This window comes from Lissotriton vulgaris, chromosome 12 (genome assembly GCF_964263255.1).
Source record: "Lissotriton vulgaris chromosome 12, aLisVul1.2, whole genome shotgun sequence".
In the NCBI taxonomy this organism is placed as follows: Eukaryota; Metazoa; Chordata; class Amphibia; order Caudata; family Salamandridae; genus Lissotriton; species Lissotriton vulgaris.
The window spans coordinates 314,220,631-314,241,634 of record NC_141700.1 but is presented as its reverse complement, the minus strand read 5'-3'; positions in this window follow the sequence as shown (position 1 = coordinate 314,241,634).

Here is a 21,004-nt window from a genome sequence, read left to right as displayed (position 1 = left end):
GAAATTCTTCCATTAAATAAACACTGTCTTAGAAGTATGTTGGAAGGAACAGGCTTTAATGGAATACTAATTGCATTACTTCTTTAGAGATAAAATATTCTTCTTCAATTGCTAAAACAGTTCAACTTAACTTGGATGATGTTTTATTAAAAATTTCTGACATGGCAGAGAAATGGCCTCCTCTATTTCTGTCTTGGTGGGGTCGGCTGGACACTTCTAAGATGATGATGCTTCCTGTAATTAACTTCTACCTTTCTATGTTACCGGTACGACTTCCCTTAAAAATATTTAAGACTCTTAATAGTATCTTAAGTACATTTCTCTGGAATAAACTGAAAGCTCGCATCTCTCTGTCTGCTTTGTCTGTCCCTATGTATAGGGGTGGGTTCAATTTTCCTAATTTCCGTCAATATCACTCCTCCTTCCTAATTTGTCAAGTTTTGCCTTATCTCTTCTTCAGATGACCCTCCTATATCGGTATGGTATAAATTGGAGGATTTGTTAGTCATCTATTTCCCTTCTCCTCATTAACCAACTTTACCCACCCTCCTCGCTCTTTCAAATCCCCTACCATCCCATATTTTATATCGACTATTTATCTGATTCTTTCTCAATCACGTTCAACACTCCAGTTATTCCTGGATCCCTCTATCTGGCATAATACATCTATAATCGTACTATCTTATGGAAAGATTGGATTATTAAAGGGATTATACAGGTTAAACAATTAATGCACAATATTAATGCACCTGTTGTGTCTCTCTCTAAGTTTGACTCTCAGATATTGATTCTAGCTCAACAGCTTTCTCTTCTGTCTGAGACGTCCTCCTCTTCATCTGACCCATCTTCACAACCATTACCTATTTTTCTTTTGGTCCGGGCCTCTCATGTATATAAATACCTTTTTTTTCTCTCCCCATTTGCTCCAAAAGCAAAATTGAACTTTTATGGGAAACGGATTTACAACATACTCTTTCTATACACACATGGAACTCTATTTGGGCCCGCATACACCACACTTCATGCAATGCCAGTACCACTAAAACGCTCTAATATTTTTATCAGTGACTATTTTTAACCCCATTAGCTGTTTCCAAATTCAGCTCTGACCTATCTCCTAACTGCTGGTCCTGTAAAAATACCTCTGACACATACATCCATTCCTTTTTTCTCTGCCCCAATATTTCTATTTTTTGGACCAAAGAATGCAAGTAAATTTCCTCTATTTGCTCTACTAGGTTTTCTTTTGATCTTCACTCCATATTTTTGGGTAGTAATTCCATACGTTGGTTGGGTGCTTGTAAACTAGGCTCATTGGTAGACTTGTCCATTGCTATTGCTCTTCAGGTTTAAACTTCTAATTAGAAAGACACTTCCAAAGTCTCCTTTTCTGCCTGGTGGAATCTATTATGTCATCATCACAGGCTTGATAGAGCCTCTGTAACCACTTCGCAGCAGCTTATTTGTAAAGAAGCGTTTTGGTCTCCTCTTACTAATTACATTTCATCCTCTGCATTGAGTGCCAAGGATAGTAAATATGTTTTTCAGCCGCCGTGAGTGCTGCACTTATTCCTTTTTTATAATGTTGATATTTTATAGATAGCCTACTGCTAGTATGATTCTGTATTATTTGTCATTGGAAAGGTTTACTAGATTATATGTTAGGAGTGCTGTTACTTTTAATCTTTTATCTCCATTCTATTTCTCTTTCCTTTCTCCTCTTTTCTTCTCTTTCTCTTTCCTCCCCTTTCTTCCTTTGTCCTCTTCTCTAATCTTTAGAATTTTAAAAACAAAAATGCTAATTTATTATGCACCTCTTTGATTTGATTTCGTTCTTAACATTGGTTTTTACTCTTGACAATGTACGATGTATCAGGTTTTTCACCAATTCTTTTCCATTCATATTCTTTGTTATCCTATGGTTTTGTATTTTATGCTTGTTATTATAATTATGTACCTTGTTTTCTATATCTGTTTCAATAAAGCTTTATAAGCACAAAAAAGAATTGCCACTTTTGGAAAAGAGCATTTTTCTGTTCTTATAAGTCTTTGTGCTTTGCAGTCTGTATCCAATGTATGCCTGGGCTGGGTGACACCTACACTTTGTGAATTCTCTCTAGACGGCCACAACACACCAGGCTGGGTGTGACAGGAGACACATCTGCATTCATCTGCATACTAATAGTCTTCTTGGGCAGGGAGAGGGGGAAGTGGTTTACACGTACATCTGAATAGGTTGTGTCCTGCCCTCACACAGGGGCTGATTTCTCCCTACTGATAGTCTGGGCAGGGCTGAAAGGGATCTTTGTGCACTTCAGATTGCACTTCAGATTGCTCCTTTGAAGTCATCCCCACATATAAGGCATTTTTAGGTATAAGTACTGGGACTCTGACCCCATCTAATCAGACACTGCATGGGACTCGTAACCAGATGCTGCTGGCTCTACATTTGCACATTGCCAGGAAGATTGCTGTGCTACCAGGAGGAGCCTCCATTCTTGCAAACTGCTTTACTATGTTGGCCTGCTGCCTGAGATTTCCAAAAAACAGGGTACAAGCCAACCAACCCTTAGAGAACACTGCGGGGCACAACAGCAGGCAGCAAGCAGAAGTCCAGCACATCAAAGGAAGTTGCAGAGTGACAGTTCCTCCTGCGGCCCAGCACCACCAGGCAGCATTTAGTTATTCTGGTACTGTTCTGGTACTACTTGAAGTACAGCAGGTTAAAGAGAAAAGCATTAGAGCGTGCTAAAACTTGATACACACTTTTGACATCTGCATCTCTCTGGCCAACTTGAATTTTTTATGCGAGTAGTTTGCTTGACTGTGAAAGATCCTGAGAGTTCTATCAGCGCTTCTAGATTTATATCAATTATATTCCAGATATCCAGAAAATGAGGAGCCAATATTAAAGAAGTTAAAACCTTGGTAGCATTATCCTGATCCTCTCCCAGAGCCTTCATTGACAGTCTGTTAGCTAGCTCTCTACTCACAGAAATATGGAAGGTTCATGGTGCGGGAATTTCTACTTCACTTTCTCCTGTCAGAAATTTCAGATAGAAAAGATATTTGTTGATCCTTGTCAATGTCTCATCTCAAATAACAAGGCAGTGATGAGAAGCTTTTAGATACCTGTTGAATTTCAAGTTAGTGTTTTTTTTGCTTGGACTGTGATAAGGAACATGATTGCCACTCAAATATAGGACAGCTAAAAGGTTGGATATGAATTAGAAATGTGATTGTATCTATGTCTATAGTGCTGTGGCAGGTCCTTCAGTTTTAATTCACTGGTAAAATAAGCAGCAGTGCCATTCGGAATAGCAGATCAGGTCAGTCGTTTGTTCCCAGGCGAAGGGTGTGGATGGATATGGGGTTTAGGTTAGATAACCTGTACCTGTTGAGTCTCAGAACCCCAGATTCTCGTGGAGAAACTTTAGCTCCAGCTTACACTCTAACCAACATGCTGAAGTTGTAATGTAGAATGGTAGATCAACTGACATGCAAATCATATTCACTTTCAGCATCATATGGTCAATAATTGAATTGGAATCTAAGGATTCTCAGAAATTCCAGATCTCTGTCTTGAGGTGACAACATGGCCAGACATTCTCCCACCTCATCAGAAGGCACAGGCACACAATTAAAGTTGGTATTTCTGAGAATCGGAAATATAAGACTGCTGCAACCACATCATATATGCATGAGCTGACTGGTCTTTATTTCTGGTACTGTCTCTGTTGTGTGTACACATTATTGGGTAATAAAGCGGTCTTTTTCAAACACATGTTGGCTGATGGTTACAACACAAATTATGCTCCTCTGGACTTATGAAAACTCATGATAATGATATCAGTAGGACAAGGATTTGATCAAAACCGAATTATTTTTCGCATATTTGTTTTTTCATTTATATCATGGATGATGATTTTTCTAAGGACATATGAGCTACAATGCCTGCTACAGATAGGGGGCTGTGTTAGTTTAGAGGGACTTGCCCATGACATCTGGTATGTGATTGCTGTGCTACACCTCTCACAACCTTGTATCGGCTAATGATTAGTTGTGGATACTTTGTAGGAGAATGAAATATCAAATACTATCATGTTACTTTTTTATGATGTTCACATTCTTCATTTTCTGTTTCCACTATATGTGAGTTATTTGTCATTAGTTTTTTCTATATATTCTGTACAAGTATTGCTCAAAATGATCCCATTTATTCTTACTATTCTAGATGTCTTTGGTGTGCTTGATGATTCATTGAAAAGAGTGACGGCAATGCATCTATATAGCCTGTCTGAAATATCTGCTTTTCCATCTTGGATCACTATTGGAAAATGTAAGAGAAAGGATTCATATGATACCTCTCAGTTTGTTTCCACACCATATAGTTGGTTGGTGTGCTTATGTTGCCTAGACGTCATGAGAAATCTATTGTTACATCAAGATTTGTTGGCAAGCGTCACTACTGTAAGGATCATAAGTTGAATACTAAAAACAACGCAAATGCATATCTGTACTCAATACCAGCAAAAGCTGCCAAGGGTGAGTGAGTTCACATAAGCAATATAAGTAAGAAGATACATTAAACTATATATCAGTATCGCCCCTCCCTTTCCTCCTTCCCCCACAACAGTTACTCCATCCCAGAAATCATGTAGGCCCATGGATAAGTATTGACCATGCTCTTGGGGGCAATACTATTGGGTTGGCTGGTCCTAGAAGCTTGTGTTGCCTATATAGTTTTGTACAGTGCGCGGCCCATTTATTCAGCTGTGATCCCAGAAGGTGCACTGCTGACAAAATAGCAGGAATTTAAGAAAGGACTAGAAAGCTATTATTATCTCTTTAACCTGGACTAGCTCTATGAGATTTGACATGAGCTTTTATATCATATCTAGAATAGATACTTATTTAACATTGGCTTATTGGCTAGGGTGGCCGACTTTGAAGCTGGGGAACCAGGTTTGAATCTGGCGGGAGGCTGAAACATCCTGTGATTCTTGGCAAATGACTTAATCTCCCTACACCTAGAAATGAATGCGTCCATCTGTAATGCAACTCATGCCCATGTAAAGCGCTCTGATACCTTTGGGTCAAGTTTGCACTGTATAAAACTGCAAAAAGAAATAAACTCTTCCTCTCAGGCCTCATTACAAGGGACTCAACACATTTTTTTGGTTTGAAATCCGAGTTTCTGTCCAAAACCGTATAATATGATCAGACGTTTTAGTGCATGCAGCATTAGCTCATGCATTGAAAATCAGTGGAGGAAATGGCTCAAGATACAGTTACTGAATTACAGTTTCACATACAAAATTTGAGTAGGTAGTACTAATTTATGCACCTTACACTCCATTCTGTAGCAGGGGCATCTCTTCATGGGGTTGTTAGGGTTGTTACACCGCCCTACAAAAATTATGTTGTAGCAAATAGTTAGAAACAGATGCTTTCAGCCGGGTTTGGAGAGATGTCTGTCGGATTTCACTCTGAATTTTTAAATGCCCACACTGACAAAAACACACACTTTAGCCCTCTCTCATCCCTGCCTTAAAACTTGGTTGCTTTGAATACTATTGTGTTTTAAGTACCTCTTAACAATTCCCACTTCTCTCTCTTTCCACTGTCTCTCAAGTACCCCTCGCGTCCTGCTTCTCATAACATATTTCAACAAGATATGCCAGCGAGATTGCTAGTAAATCTGAACCTTACACCCCCCCAATCTTACTGACCAAGCTAAGCCCCTGTTCTGTAGGTGTCTATAGCTGCACAATGGAGGCCTAACTGCTAAATTGACTGTAAATAAACACAACCACACTGAGGTATGGTTTCCCTATCCATAACTGCACATTTTTGAGACACGTACACTGAACTGGTCTATTTTTTGTTAATGTTAAACCTTTTCATAATAAATGGCATCAATCATTTTATACTGTTTTGCCGGTTTCACAATTTTAAAGTTATAATTTGTATGACTCCGATCATCACGTGCAAGGAAAGCTTTCTATGAATACAACCAAAATCCTGGACAAAAGAGTGACGAAAACGTGTTCTAATAAGCAGGACAAGCAGAAAAGCGTTTTTATTACATTTTTTTATCCTTTTTATTGACCTAGAATAAAGCTTATTATTTTAATTATGTTACCATATAATGTGCCCCTTGAGACATGGCTGAGAGGGGGCAGCCAAAGGCCAGACGAAAGCCTTATCACTCCCAAACACAAGGGCTTATGGTATAAATGACACACTGTGTATTGAACGACTATTACAGCTTTAAATTTATGACATCTGAAATGAGACGAAGTAAATACAAAGTGCCAGTTCTAATCCAGGCCTCTGCTGGGACATGAAGCTTCTAGTAATTAGGTGGGAGCAAAATTCTGCACAACCCTTATCTTTGCAAATCACTCCGCTTTGTGAGCGCAAGAAGTCTGGTGTTAGGAAATGAGTGGGCCACTGTGGGGGCGCGCTTCAGATAGCTTTCGAAATAAATCTGCCAGCTCCAATCACTTGCCAGATGTTGAGGGCACCAGGGGATATGTTTAAACGAGCTACCATTTAATGGGAGATTATGTTGATTTGCCGGCTTCTTGTTTCCCTTTGTTACTTTCAAAATCAAAGATGGACTCGCGCAAACATTCTTGCCTCTTGTTATTGAAACGTTGAAGGAGTTATGCAAGCGGCTAGCTTCCTGATTTGTGTCATGTTTCAGGAGAAGACCAGAGAAGTTAAATATTCAAGATGCAAGAATATCTGGCATGGTGGAACAGTATTAAAAAAGTCTTTATTCGACTCAATCAGTAAATATTTCACTGTAACATTGGAGATTAAATTAATCCAAATTAGAAAAATTTCATAGGAAATTGCAACATAATAATCACAGTTTAGGCAACAATTGGGAAGATTCTCAGAATCTGCCCCTTTCCTCCCGGTATTTTTGCATTTGGGATGCATCATCCCAAATGCAAAAATCGCAATTTAAGGAATCTCTAAATTGAGATTCCTTAAATTGTGATTGCATTTAAGGAATCCCTAATTGAGACTCCTTAAATGCAATGCATGAAATAAAAAAAGATAGCGAATTCGCTAATAGGGGGAGCAAATTACCATGAAGTTGGATTTCATGGTAATTTGCTAAAACTTTGAAAAAAGCACTTTTGTGCATTTTTCAAAGCTTCATGTTGCGCACACACATGCCCTTAGGGCATTTGTGTGTGCAACATATGTGCATAGATCAATTTCAGGGGTGCAACAGGGTGTCATTTTGACACCCTTGCACCCTTGAAAATGCGTGAGCAATTTGCGAGTACCTACTGGTACTCGCTAATTGCTCATTCAATCTCCAATACATTCCTATGGGCCTGTAGGCCCATAGGAATGAATGGGACAGCATTCCTTAATTGCGACTAGCAATTTGCGAGTGGCAAAACCAATAGCTCTGGTTTCAATGTGCCAACATATGCACAAGTGTGCACATATTTAGTTTATAACGCCTATGAGCGTTGGCAGGGCTGGGAAAAATGTAGCAAGAAGTATTGCTTTCCTTATAGAAAGCATGCAGGAGATAGAAGCGCTGAAGATGACAAACAGTGACAGGGTGGAAGCACTTTTCAGCCCCTCATGCATTCCAATGGAAAACATATTTTCCTTACACTTATGATAGAAACATTTAGGAAACTGTTGGGATCCACAAATTTCCTGCCACCCAGCTTCCCAGTGAAGTAGCGTGGCTCACTGGTTAGAGGCGGCAGACCCGAGAGCAGAGGACGGCCCGGGACCAGGGTTCGATTCCCGTCGCGGCAGGTTTCTGGACCAGGGTCAGCGGACTCGATAATTCTCTCGCCTCGGTGCCCACTTTGATCAGCGATCACACTCGGCAACTCTGTGCATTAGCTTGCCTCATCTTCACTAACGGCCCCACCAGACTGCCGGGGATGCCTGGTCTCACCCTGGAGATACCCATTAAGGGACCATCTCTCAGGGAAGCCAGGAAGGGTTTCGCAGCGGTCGAAGCGCCTTGGGACCCTCCGGGTAAGTAGTGCGCTATATAAATGCCTATACATTTACACATCTCCTGAAAAAACACCAACCCACTTGTCCGTGAAACAACAGGCCGCAAATCTACAATATGGAGGCATCCCAATTTACCATAAAAATATGACCTAGTTTGACAATGAGTGTTAGATGAGATATTTGGGCCCAGGCTTGGTCGCCATTCAAGGAAACCTACCAAACCCAGACATTTATGAAAACTAGACGTCTGAGGAGTCCAGGTCTGTGTGCCTTGAAAGCATCCCATGAGTTTTTTTTTACCAACAATTCCCTGTGAATCTCAAAATTTTCCTAAAATAACACACTTTCCTAGCATTTATGTAAAGCACACTTCTGGAATCTGCTGGGAGTCCCCAAAATTCCTACCACTTGGTTCTGCTGCAATCCAGGAAAGTCTTGAATTTAAGCCAAAAAAATGAGGTAGCGTTTTTGTGGATAGAAGTGTGGGAATGTTGGGTGGTAGGAGTTTTGTGGATTCATGAGGATTCCGAATGTTTAAGTCACAGACATTTGAGGAAAATTAGTGATTTTAGGTAAAGTTCGCTGTTTCCAGGACATTGGCTGCTAAGACAATGTCATGGGTTCCACAAAACGCACACTTCTCTAAAATCCCCTTGGTGTCAAGGTTTCAGAAATGTCTGGGTTTGGCAGGCTTCCCTCGATGGTGGTATGACGCAAGCCAAAATAGTGCAACCATTCAGCAAGCCAAGTAAGACAAAATAGGGATTTATTTTCACTCTCATGAGAAACATTGAAAATTCCTCTAGCTTGCGATAAGGTTGGGGATGTTTTAGTCCCCTGGGGAGCAGGCTATTGATATTTTAGGGGAGTGGGGGTGGGGATGATGTAAGGATGTTCTAGCTTCCACCACAATATTGAACACATAAAAATCCTGTCATCCAGTGGTCTTTCTGAAAACTTCCATCTACCCTCTAGACAGGTTGAAAGCCTCAGTAACCACTTGGGGTGCAGTTATGGCCCTATGCCAAGGTGGGGCACTCCCAGCCCTTAATCTTTTATGGTTTCTCTGATGTGTACCACGTTGAGGAATGCAAATTGGGGTTAAACCCCTAATTGGCCAAAAGGGGGGTAAAATGACTGATGGAGCAAGGTTTCACATATACCAAAACTTGCTTGTACTCAGCTCTCTCTAAATACCCTGTAATACATTAACCAAAATGTTTTGTTTACTAATATTTGCACTACATGAATTGAAATTACATCATCTTAGTATGGTGTGATGACCTCTCCTCGTCTTTCCAACCAATCACTGAAGGGGAACACATAGATTTTCAACATTTAGAGGTGGTACATTGCCCTTGAAATGGTATAGCTAAGGTAGGTTTAGATAGAGAAATTGTCCGACTGGTCCGAAAAGGTGACCAGTCACTGACCCAAGGCACTCAATAGGCGATCGATAGCAGAGGTGCTGGCGGAGCACTCTGTCAGAAGAATCAATTACCCAGTCAGGGTACCAATTGGATTTTCCTAGAGAGAGGTGTGTGACGCTGGCGTTGCACTTAGCTGAGGTCACCTGTCCTGATCTGCAGCTGTCATATCCTGTGGGCACCTGATTAGTCGGGAGCCTGGTCCAGGTCCATATTTTTTCTCCAGCCCGTGGACAGGATTGGTCATTGCACCATTGTAGGTAAATATAATCCATTTTGTATGTCCTTGTGCTATTTCTCTTTCTCACCATTCCCAGGTACCAATGTCTAAAGAGGTTACTGTGATTTCTTACAAACTTTATGTCCTGCTGGTTCTTTTCTTGCTTGTAAAATGTATGTTGATAAGATTGTGACCCTTTTCATTTTGACTCAGAAAATCTTTCATAGATAAAGGTTGTAAAACTTTCCCTGAGTCTGTAGTTATTATAAGGAAATAAATGTGTTTATATATTAGCTGTTTATGCTGACTCTCTCTGATTCACAGAATTTATAGTAAGGTGACAACGATTGGTAAATCATGGTTTACAGGTATACGCCCTAAACAGACCTCTGGGCAAACTGATAGGGTGACTAAATTAGTAATTAAGTTAGGCAGGACTACTAGTTCAAAGTGTGTATGTTATATGGACCCAAGGTGATTATGGTAAAAATGAGCCAGTAGGTCCCTGCGTGCTCTATCATGACTGTATTGCCCACTTTTGGGAAAGTGGCATGGTCTCATGCCCCTTTGTTTACATTTGAGTCAATAAACCTCTGCCTTGTAGTTGGCTTTCTACTTGCCATTGGGGGGCAAATTGTCGACAAACCACCCAATCTCCCCCTTGGGGGAGCAAAATGATAGTACTGGCCCCTTTTGGTAAGACAAAATAGCCCTATGCCGGAGTATGCCACCACCACCATTTTGTTTATTATTGTGTAAATAAATCCCTGGAATCTAGTGGGCTTTCTAACACCTTGGGGGCCAGATAGGGGGCATACCACACAATCTACTTCCTGGGGGTGAAAAGACTGAGGGGCATATTACCAACAACTAGCGATAATTATTGCTATGTTGGCTTAGCGGCAATATTTTTATCGCCGAGCTGCGGCGATTTTTATCGCTTAGAACCTTGCTATTATCAAGGTTTATCTCCTAAGCGATAAAAATTGGCCGAAATGCATGAATATCGCTGAAAGCGATATTCATGCATTACCGAGCTAATGCTCTTAGCCATGTTATCCACCAACCATTGGATAACATGGCTAAGAACTGCTCAGAGACAGGTGTTAGCTTTTGGAGATAATCGCGCTTAGCGCGAATATCTCCAAAAGGTGGTAACAGGAGATAGCGATGTTAGCGACTGTTTCCCGTTGCTAACATCTTGGCACGCCCACTTTGCATGTCATTAGTGATAAATTTCACTGACATGCAAAGCGGGGCCCAAGATGGTCGCCATCTCCTACTAGCTGTCACTAACTGGTGTTAGCGACAGCTAGGTAATAGGGAGATAGTTTTATCTCTGCTTTCTTGGCTTTTAAAGCCAAAAAAGCGGAGATAAACTCCTTTGATAATATGCCCCTGTATCCCCCCAATTTGGCTTGGGTGCATGGTCTTAACGTGGTCAGAAATACTGAACTGCCACATTTTGTATTGGTGTTATGGCTCCCAGTCCATTTTACTGATGTTTTCTCTAATGTCTAGTAGGTTTTCTCTCTCCCTACAGTGGGGGCAGATTGGAGGCAATCCTTCCACCTTCCAGACTGCTTTTATTTCTTTTGGTATCAGAGTATGGTCCTATGACATGGTATGCTGCCACACCCTTTTTTATGATTTCCTTAGTTTCTACTGGGCATTCTGCCTTGCCCCCCAGGGCAAATTGGGGATAAGCACCCTCTTCCAATCATAAGAGGAGCAGAAAGACTAACAATAAAGGAAGGAGTGAGGAGCTCAGACCCTTGTCCAAGGGGAGGCTCGCCCTATCAGAAAATCCCTTGTGTTTAGTAGAAGTGCCAGGTGATCAAATCCCAATTTGAAGGGCTGGTGCTTTGCAAGGTAAGACATGTATCGCCGGTAAACATATTTACTGAGCTTTCCATAGATATCTCTCCACAATTCCCAGAGAACCCAGAGAACAGGGCTGTTTTCAGCCTTCTCCATGCTTGCAGGGAAATCAGATAGATGTTTTCTAGGTGTCGGTCCTGCAATTGACATCATCATATCATTGATTGTGTCATTTGCAGGACCATCACACCCTTTTGGGACTGAGCGGGAGCGTCTCTTTTCCCAAGCCAGAGGGAATCTGACAGGTAGGGAATGGAGCAGCACATAACAGCTGCTGCTCTGGTGCCAGGCACTTAGCATTGGCCTCCACATCCACAGCATCCAAGGTGTTAAGGGACCAGAAATATAAGTTGTATTATTATAGATGGAGGTTGTACTCTCTGAACCAAATAGTGGAAGAAATATTCAGGACTGTGATTGTTGTGTTCAAGTGTTTCATTTTTGTCTGTGCAGAGGGTTGACTTGGGGGTGTTAAATAGTTTTGGAGAGTGGACAGAAGGTGGAGATGTTGATAGAGTTATGTGAGTGAGAAAGGTGGGGTATGTGGAGGGGTACTGAAGTAAATGTTGTTAGGGGCCATGGACGCTTATTAATGTGTGGAGTAGAAAGAAGAGAAAGAAAAGTGAGAGCACACTGACCAGAGGGAAGTTGTGAGATAGTGCGTGTAAAGTGCATTTCAGTAACTCATAGATACTTAAATTGATGTTGATTGATTGGTGGCCACATTGTGTAAAGTAGGGTATGGTGCATGGTTAAGTCTTACTTTGAGAAGTTCAATGTTTGCATGGGCGGAGGCCTGATGTGATGAGAAAGTAGAATCCAGTGCCTTTGGCTAATGCATAAAAGAGGTTATGTAGGTATTTATTACCTATTATCAAATATTGTCCTCTGGGAGACATAAATCATTGAGAATCCAACACTTCACTCACTTTCATTTACCATACTCCAAGTTCCCACTTATTTCAATCCAACTCCCAATGAACCAAGTATTGGCACAAAAACCCCAATTGTATATAAAAAAAATAGATTTACAATTTATTATCACAAAGAGTTCTTAAAAACATTCAGTAACAAATTTCCGTTATAGTTAAAACATCAACATCATTTCATAAAAATGCTGACAACATACAATTCACATTTAAAAAACACATACCATTAAAAAAAACTATTTCCACGAGAGTTTTAAACAGACAGTAAATTTTGTCTTTGGCTGCCACAATTTAATGTTAACTAAATATTTTAACCTAACCACATTATTGTCTCTCACAATTAGTACTTTTAAGGTGAAGGAAAAACAAAAATTTGTGGCTGTACTATATGCGTCAACGCGTTTCGAAGGTTCAATCTTTTAACGCCTTCTTTTTCAAGACTCTGGTAATTACTCCCGTTCTTATGCACTAAAAATACAAATAGTTATAATTATAATATAATTCAGATACATTTTGTTATTCAAAACATATATAATGCTGTTGTTTGACCATAGTAACAACACTACCACCATTTGTAAAAACAAAAATTCAACATTTTAGACACGGGGAACCATATTGTGCCAATACCTTAATTCCAAATACCCTTTACTAAAATAACGCTCTCTCACTGTGCCTGCTCATTCTCACCTCTTTCTTTCCATTCCTTCACCTGTCATTTTCACTAAATTGGGTCGACCCACACTCGCAAACATTCTATTTTAAAAAAAAGTTACGAACGTCTATATGTTGACTGGTCCATATCTCATTCATTCTCTGGATCAAATCGCACTTACATCTGTAAAAGTTTCCGTTGTATTCCCACCAATGTGCTTATGTAACCACTTCAGCAGGGTATTCGCAGTGTGTTCCTTCTTTATGGTTTAAATCTCTTTATTAAAATGTCAGACAGAACAGAGAAAACAGGACAACACGCTCCTTGTAGACATTGCGATACAGACTCCTGAGTCGGCAAAGACAATCTTACCAAGTAATTGCTAGGAGCTGGTCAACAATACAGATCATGTATAACACCAGAAAAGAAACTGGCAAGACCCCCCCCCCCTCCCGCCCCCCCTGTCCACAAATCAAAAGGAAAAAAAAAGGTGGAAAAAGTGGCGAAAAAGCAAGCGTACGGGTCCACTCTGCTCAGAGATTGGAGTATCGGCCAAGCGCAGAAGGCGCAAATATCGGCGACAGCTCAATACTCAAAACTCCCCTGTGAGCAGTGTCAAAAAGGGCCACCATAGCTCAGGAAATTCCTCTCCTCTGCCCGCTAGCACGGGAAATAACTTCTCCATGCCGATCACCATCCACAACTGGTGTAACCAATCTGAGTGAGGGGAGGGCCTGTGGGGATCTCCAGTGCGCTAAGAAGTTTTGTGTGGCTGCCCCTAGAGCAATGGCAATTAGCCGACCCCGCTGTGATTTCAAAGGGTACATCAAGGCATTGGGAACCCTAGAAGTATATATGCTGGCAAACGCGGAAGCTGGGTGTCCAAATGTGAGTCAATGTCATCAAGGATTGTGTTCCAATATGCGTGAAGCCGATTGCAGCTCCAAAGTAAGTGTTCTAGTGTGCCTAATTCCCCACACCCTCTACAGCAACGGTCACTAATGCGGGAGTCGAATTGATGGAGGTGCTCTGGTGTATAGTACCAATAGGTGGCTCCCTTAGTCAAAGTCTTGGTGAGTCCTGCATGATAGGCGGAATGTCGTGCCCTGTAGTATATGCCACACTATTCTTTATGTGTGAGTGCCCTCCCCAGCTCTCGCTCCCACCGACACCTGCCGTCATTGTAAGTGTGAATATTTGCAACAAGGAGGTGTTGGTATAGGTCGGAAATTAACTTTTTGTCAGAAGTGTGTGTGACCAGCCATTTCTCGTAAGGGGTGAGATGGCATTGTGCTCCGGGTCGAACTTGTGGGTGAAGGGCCCAGTGACGTACCTGCATATATGGTAGCCTATCCCCTTCCGGAATGCCATATTTATCTCTCATTTGTTGGAACGAGAGAATACCATCCAAATTGAAAAGATGCCCTAAGGATCTGCAAGGGGAACGCCGCCAGGCCGCAAGCGCTCTAGGATCCAAACCCGGGGTGAAATCAGGGTTAGCAAACAGTGGGGTCAAGGGAGAGGGAAAGGACGTCAACTCGTGTTTAGTTGCGACCCGGTCCCAGGCCTCCATGACGGTGCTGGTAATGTGGGACGCATATAGATTAGGCGGACGATGGTGCTTCGGGAGGAAGGCGATCTCTTGTAAGGGCATGCCAGCAACTGCCTGGTCTTGAAAGAGTTATTGTTTACCAGACTTTAACTGATGCCACTCCACCAGGCTATGGAGCTGGGCCGCGTAGAAGTAGAGTTGCAAGTCAGGCACCCCTACCCCACCGTGTCCGGGCGGTAGAACGGCAATAGTCTGCTTAAAACGTGGTCTGCGGCCCTGCCAAATGAAACGTGCCAGTTCAGACTGCGTCTGCTGTATCCAGCCTGCCGGAGGGTGCAAGGGGAGGGTCTGAAACACATTTTGGTGGTCGCTATCCTCCCCAGCCATGAAAGGGAGTGGTGCTTCCATCTCCGGAGTTCCCCACAGAGTTGTGTACGAAGCTTGGTATAATACGCCTCAATGGTGGCTGGGATGGTGGGACCCAGAAGGACACCCAGATAGGGGATGTGTTCCTTCTTTAGAGTTTAAAACTAGGGACACACATAAAGATAACATGGTTTTAGTCACCCCTCCACCAACTATTTTCATTGGTAATAATGAAGCTGAATTACTTGCCCTTACTTACCTAAATTGATTGAACCATGTGTCCCACGGTAAAAAGCTAGACATTTTGTCTCTGAATCAAGCGTTTATTTTCCTAAAAGGAAAAATCTAACCATGAAAATCAAGAAATGGCATGTGTTAACTATATGGAAACATCATGCATCCCTCTTTAGTATGTTGCTCATCTTATTGCCTACCTTCAGTAGTATGGCTTGATTATTGGGGTGTTTTAAATATTTGCTTTGTCCTCTGTTTTCTTTGAAGCGTACTCATTTAAAGTGGCTGTTCTGCACAATCTTCTCTCTGTAGGCACTTTTATATATTGGCCGCTCTGAGGAACTAATTGTGATCATAAATTGTAAATCAATTTTTTTTTATATATAATTGGGGTTTTTGTGCCAATACTTGTGTCATTGGGAGTTGGAATGAAATAAGTGCGAACTTGGTGTACAGTGAATGAAAGTGAGTGAAGTGTTGGATTCTCAATGATTTATGACTCCTAGAGGACAATATTTGATAATAGTTCTTGTCTGAACCCTAGTCCTTTGTGCTTCCAAGGGTTTCTCTCATTTTTTATACACGGTATTCATTACCACAATCAGTGGCATTTGGCAACATAAAAAATAGGTGTGTTTTACTACTAAGAGTATAGTACATGGCTTATACAACTGGTTAGATATGTAGAGCATATCCCTGGTCTTGTTTCTCAATCTGCAGCCTCTAAAAGTCTATGAGGCATCATAATTAATAAATAAAATGCACTCAATTCCTTTAAAAACAAAATGAAATGTTCTCAATTACAATGGTACATCTAGATTGTTACTGGTTTTCACTCACATCGCTTTATTTTTGGGAAATAGCCAATGTCAAATTTGATTGTACAATTTCTTTCCATCTCCTCCAAATTCATAGATATGTATACAGAATTCTTTTTTCTTTACATTTGCTGGTATCATTTAGGAAAAAACAATAGCAACATTTACAAAGCAACTGCCTCTAATGCTTTAAAGGGATCATTTTGTAGATAAAAATACGGCCCTCTCTCTACCCACGCTTGATCAGCTTTTCATTGTGGCTGAAACTTTATGTTAAGATATTTTTGTAGCTTCTAAACATACAGAATGAATTTTGGCTAAGTGAGTAATTTAAAGGGTTTGAGTCGCAAAAAGAACATGCCTTATTTATAACTTTATTAGATATAAGTACCTTTTCTCATAGTACAATAGTATATAAAGCTATATGCAGTGTCCTTAGCTTCATTGGTCTCAAGCTATTCTCAAATTTCATAACAATACTCCTACTCAATTATTACTTTTTTCAGTTCTTCCTGAACCATATATGCTGACCTATTGATGGTTTGTTTTCTCCAATCAAAAGTGAGTATGATTACGATTTGGAAAGTGTCCCAACCTCTGATGACTTTGAGTAGCATGGCTATTGTTTGTTGTACATCTCTGCCGATTTCTGAAAACTGGTTGGGGGTTTTGTTAAACATTGTGGATATGTGGTAAAATTTGAGCGTGGTAACATCAAAGTTTTTGTTTTTTCATCAGAGTTTGGCCACCGTTTTTTGTGGATATGAACATCGTACTATCCATGCCATTCAATTATGTTTTAGCTTTACACTGTATGTGGTAAACCATTTATTGATATTCTCCATTTTGTTGGCTTTAAGTCTTTGTTTTCTGAGTGCAATGAGGCCATGATTCCAAACACGTTTTAGATGATATTTGAACAGGATGAAGCCAATATCTCTGGTATTGTTGCTTTATTTGTCTACATATGACCTCTTGGGTATGTTTTTGTGGCTTGTATCCTACAATCACAGATGAAAAACTCAATTAGGTCATGATTTTTCCCCTTTGTGAATGGGGTACCACCAGTTTTGAATTACTGTTTTGCAACTGGAATTAGGTCACAAAACATTAATACATACCACTGTAAATTGGTATTTGGAAGGGAAACCCTAAATATGCCGCTTCCTAATGCCAATTTGGAATTAGGTTGCAAATGTAAATTGCGATTTGGCAACAAGTTACTGAATCGCAATTTTGTGTTTGTACATTTAAAAAAGCTTTTTGTGGTTGCAAACAGCCTGATTCTGAGAATCTGGCAATTTACGACCAAACATGTTTTGTACATCTGGCCCTTAGTCCCTGTCAACAGTCACTATCTGCAAGGTTGACTAGCTCCTTCTCTCTCACTCGGGCAGAACTCCTTGGAAAAACTAGGCAGTTCTTCTTCTAAACTGCAATCCAGGTGATGTCTCCTCACATTTGGGAAGCTAGCTGTTGGGCAGACATCAGCCCTAGTTACACAGTAGTCCTCCGAGTATTTAGTGGACCAATCCCTTCTTGGTCAAAGAGAGATTGGAAATGGAACAAATGTGAGTCAGTAGCTCCCACGTTGATACAGAGTAGGCAGGCAGGGGATCTGGATTCTCTGTCTTTCTTTGCTGATCCAATTTGGGTCAGTTCCCTTTCCATGTGTCCTTCTAATGCTGTTATTCAGCCTCAGCCTTAAATGATGCACTTCACCGCAGGGTCATCTCCATGTTGGAGTAGCCACAACAGAGGCACATAGATGTGTGAGCAGTCTTCACCTGACTATCAACAGTCACACTTGATAGTGACCAGGCAGAGAGACAAAAGGCTGCTCCATTTCTAAAGGACCCTTCATACACTAACAACAGAAACTGAAGTTCCACACTTCACCCCTGCCATCTACCAAATGGCAGTCTCAGGAAGACTAGCTAGTAGTATCTGGGTCACAAGGGACCTATTTGAATTTCTAAAGGGAAGCTTGTCTCCTCTGTCTTCACTTCCTTGTCTGGGGTCCCTCCCTTCAGTCTAAAGAATGTCAGCAGTACACCTCAAATGTCTGGGAAAATAACCCCTCCTCAATCTTGTGCACATGCGCGAGCCTAAGGCTTCCGAAATGGAATACAGAGGCCTGTGTCACTCTAGGTAATTCAGGTACTCATTCAATGCATCATCATATAACAAGGTGCAAAAGAGGCAAAGTAGCCAGGTCGCCCTCCACTCATGAAACCACAAAACACAAGACCTGGTTACTAGAGAACACTATTCTTCTTTAAGATAACCGGGGCAGTCTGAAACTAAATGTGCCCAGAAAAGCTGGCTTCGCCAGAATGCCAGTCAGATCTCATCCACAGTGCTCAGAGTTTATAATTGTTTGTCAAAACACCAAACTAAACTGGAGACAGGTACAAAATGTGTGAAAGGTCAGAAAGTACCTCACGTAAGCATCACCAAGGGATCTGCTGGTTGGTACTCACCAGTTTACTCCCGCTATCATCACTGGTAACTTTCATGACCGTGAAAAAGAACAAAAGATAGTGTCATAATTTAAAGGTGAAGAAAAAGAAAATAGGTGACGGGTGAAAGAGATTGCAGTATTATTATTACTGTCATTCTTAATCAATCAGACCCCATAGTGAAAAAGAAAGAGTTGCTTCTCCAAGCTAAAATACGTTGTGACTCACTTTCAGGTCTACCTACTTTATTGATTGCAGTGATCACACTCAGATTAAAAGAATGGCATGTGTTAGACCACAGCTTTCCAAACTTTTCATGTTGGTGACAGACTTTTTAGACATGCATCATTTTTGCGACACGGTAAGGGAGTGTAGCGAGCGAAGGGAGTGTAGCGAGGGAGCGTAGTGAGTGAGTCCGAATCCCCTAAGTGGGCAAATGGTGCATTTTCAAGCAAATTTGAGAAAGCAGGAAGGTTAATATAGCAATTGTGAATCTGTTCTAACAAAGGCAGTGAGTGTCAAAATTGGGTGTAAGGTTAGGTTTGTGCCTGAAACAAGAACATAATCATGCACACATTGATACATGCCCCAGTGCTTTACGACACAAAAAGGACAGGTGCCCTCACTGCCAACCCTTTCAACCATGCACAAAGTCTGCTTGCTGCCAAGTCCATTAAGGGCCATATATCATTTTACATTTCTGTGTTGAAGGTTAAAATTACACGTTTTCACCTTCCAGTATTGCTTGTGAAAATTGTCCATTTTTAAATTTGAAGAATTGTTCTTCGAGGTTGGAGTAGAAATAAAATATGTATGCAAAGGTACATACATTGCATAAACCTTACGAGGGAGCAAAGGTGTGTTACTGCTTCTGCTCTTCCGGCTGTTGGGCTAGTGCTAGTTCTTATTACTGTTATGGTCTTGTTTGGGATGTAACAAATGCATTTGTCCTAAAATGTAAAGAAATTAATGATTTCAGGTTGGGTATAGGAAGAGAAGAAGTTAGACTTTCTGTGTTGGAATAAGTGGCTTTATTAGTGTTAAACGTTGACATTTAACATTATTACCTCAAGTATTTCATCTGTAATGCAACTGGTGCTCCTCTAAAGCTGTATGATACCTTTGGGCCGAGTTTGCGCTATATAAAACTACAACAAAAAAAGGTTCTTTTATGTTTAGTTTGAAGTGAGATGGTTTTGGTCAGGGGTGATGTTCCGGTTTTGTGTGGATTCGTGAATTTTTGGATCAAGGCTTCCTTTGTTTAGACCCAGATTCTTCATCCTCCGCCTGAGGTGAGGGCCAAGTTCCTGCTGTTGCTCACTGGAAGTAAGAGTGTTGGGCTTCTGTTCATGCTGAGTGAGTTCTGTGGGACCTGGAAAAACTCCTGCCAGCATTGAGAGTCTCCCTTCCCATCTCAGGTTCCAGCTCAGCAGCCCATCCCGTTTTAATTGGAGACAGCCTTGTTAAACCCATCTTTTCCCTTCAGCCCTGTTGGCCCAGGGATGCCGGGAGACCCGCTCTAACTAGAAAACAAGCTGCATACTCTTCATCGAAAGAAACTACGTTCTTTGGAAATAATGTCTTCACACCGTTCTGTCTCTGAGACTCGCCAGCCAAAACCCCACCATACCATGGCATATAATAATGCTGATCGCCTGACTTATAGATTCACAAATATTGCTGAAGCTATACCGATTGTTGTTCAAAGCCGCTCCTGCAGGCCACATGTTGATGCACCTCGCTTTTTTCAAATGTTCAGAGTAAAATTAAATAATTTAGGTGGCAACATTGTTTTTACCTCAAGGTTGCGGGAGCACCCGGGTTGCCTCTCCAATCAAAACTGCGCCATACCGAGCGCATGGAATGGGGAGCAGAGGCGGCTCTGTGGACTGCCTGGCCATTGGACGCGCACCGCAAAGGGAACAAGGCCACACGCACACACTTGCGTAATGCTGTCCCTCTCCTTCCTCCGTGTACCGTACTGCATCACTGACATGCGAGGTCCTGCGCAAACTTTTTCTGCATCTCGTTGACATCGCGCGACACACCCACACATGGGAGGTGACACAGTACTGTGTCGCGACACAGAGTTTGGAAAGCTCTGTAGACCGTTTCACTTAGAAAGGCCAACATGTTTCATTGGCATCCATTTCCGGCAATTTCATCAGGGCTAAGGGACCAGTCTCCACCTCATCCAATACTTCATGCACCTGTGGTCAATGGCAAACATTAAAAGAAAGATGGTGCCAACAAATTAGAAACACATTTGAATTGTGGTCTGCTAGCAATATACGTATAGAGTCATATTTACCTGGTGGTTGCTACCAAGGTTCGAACCACGAACCCACCAGTAGGGGAATACGTCCACCTGTTAGCCACGCATCCCTTGTAAAATGAAGCAGTCGAGGCTTGTCAACCTGTGGGGACACGTTCACACACTTTACTTAATA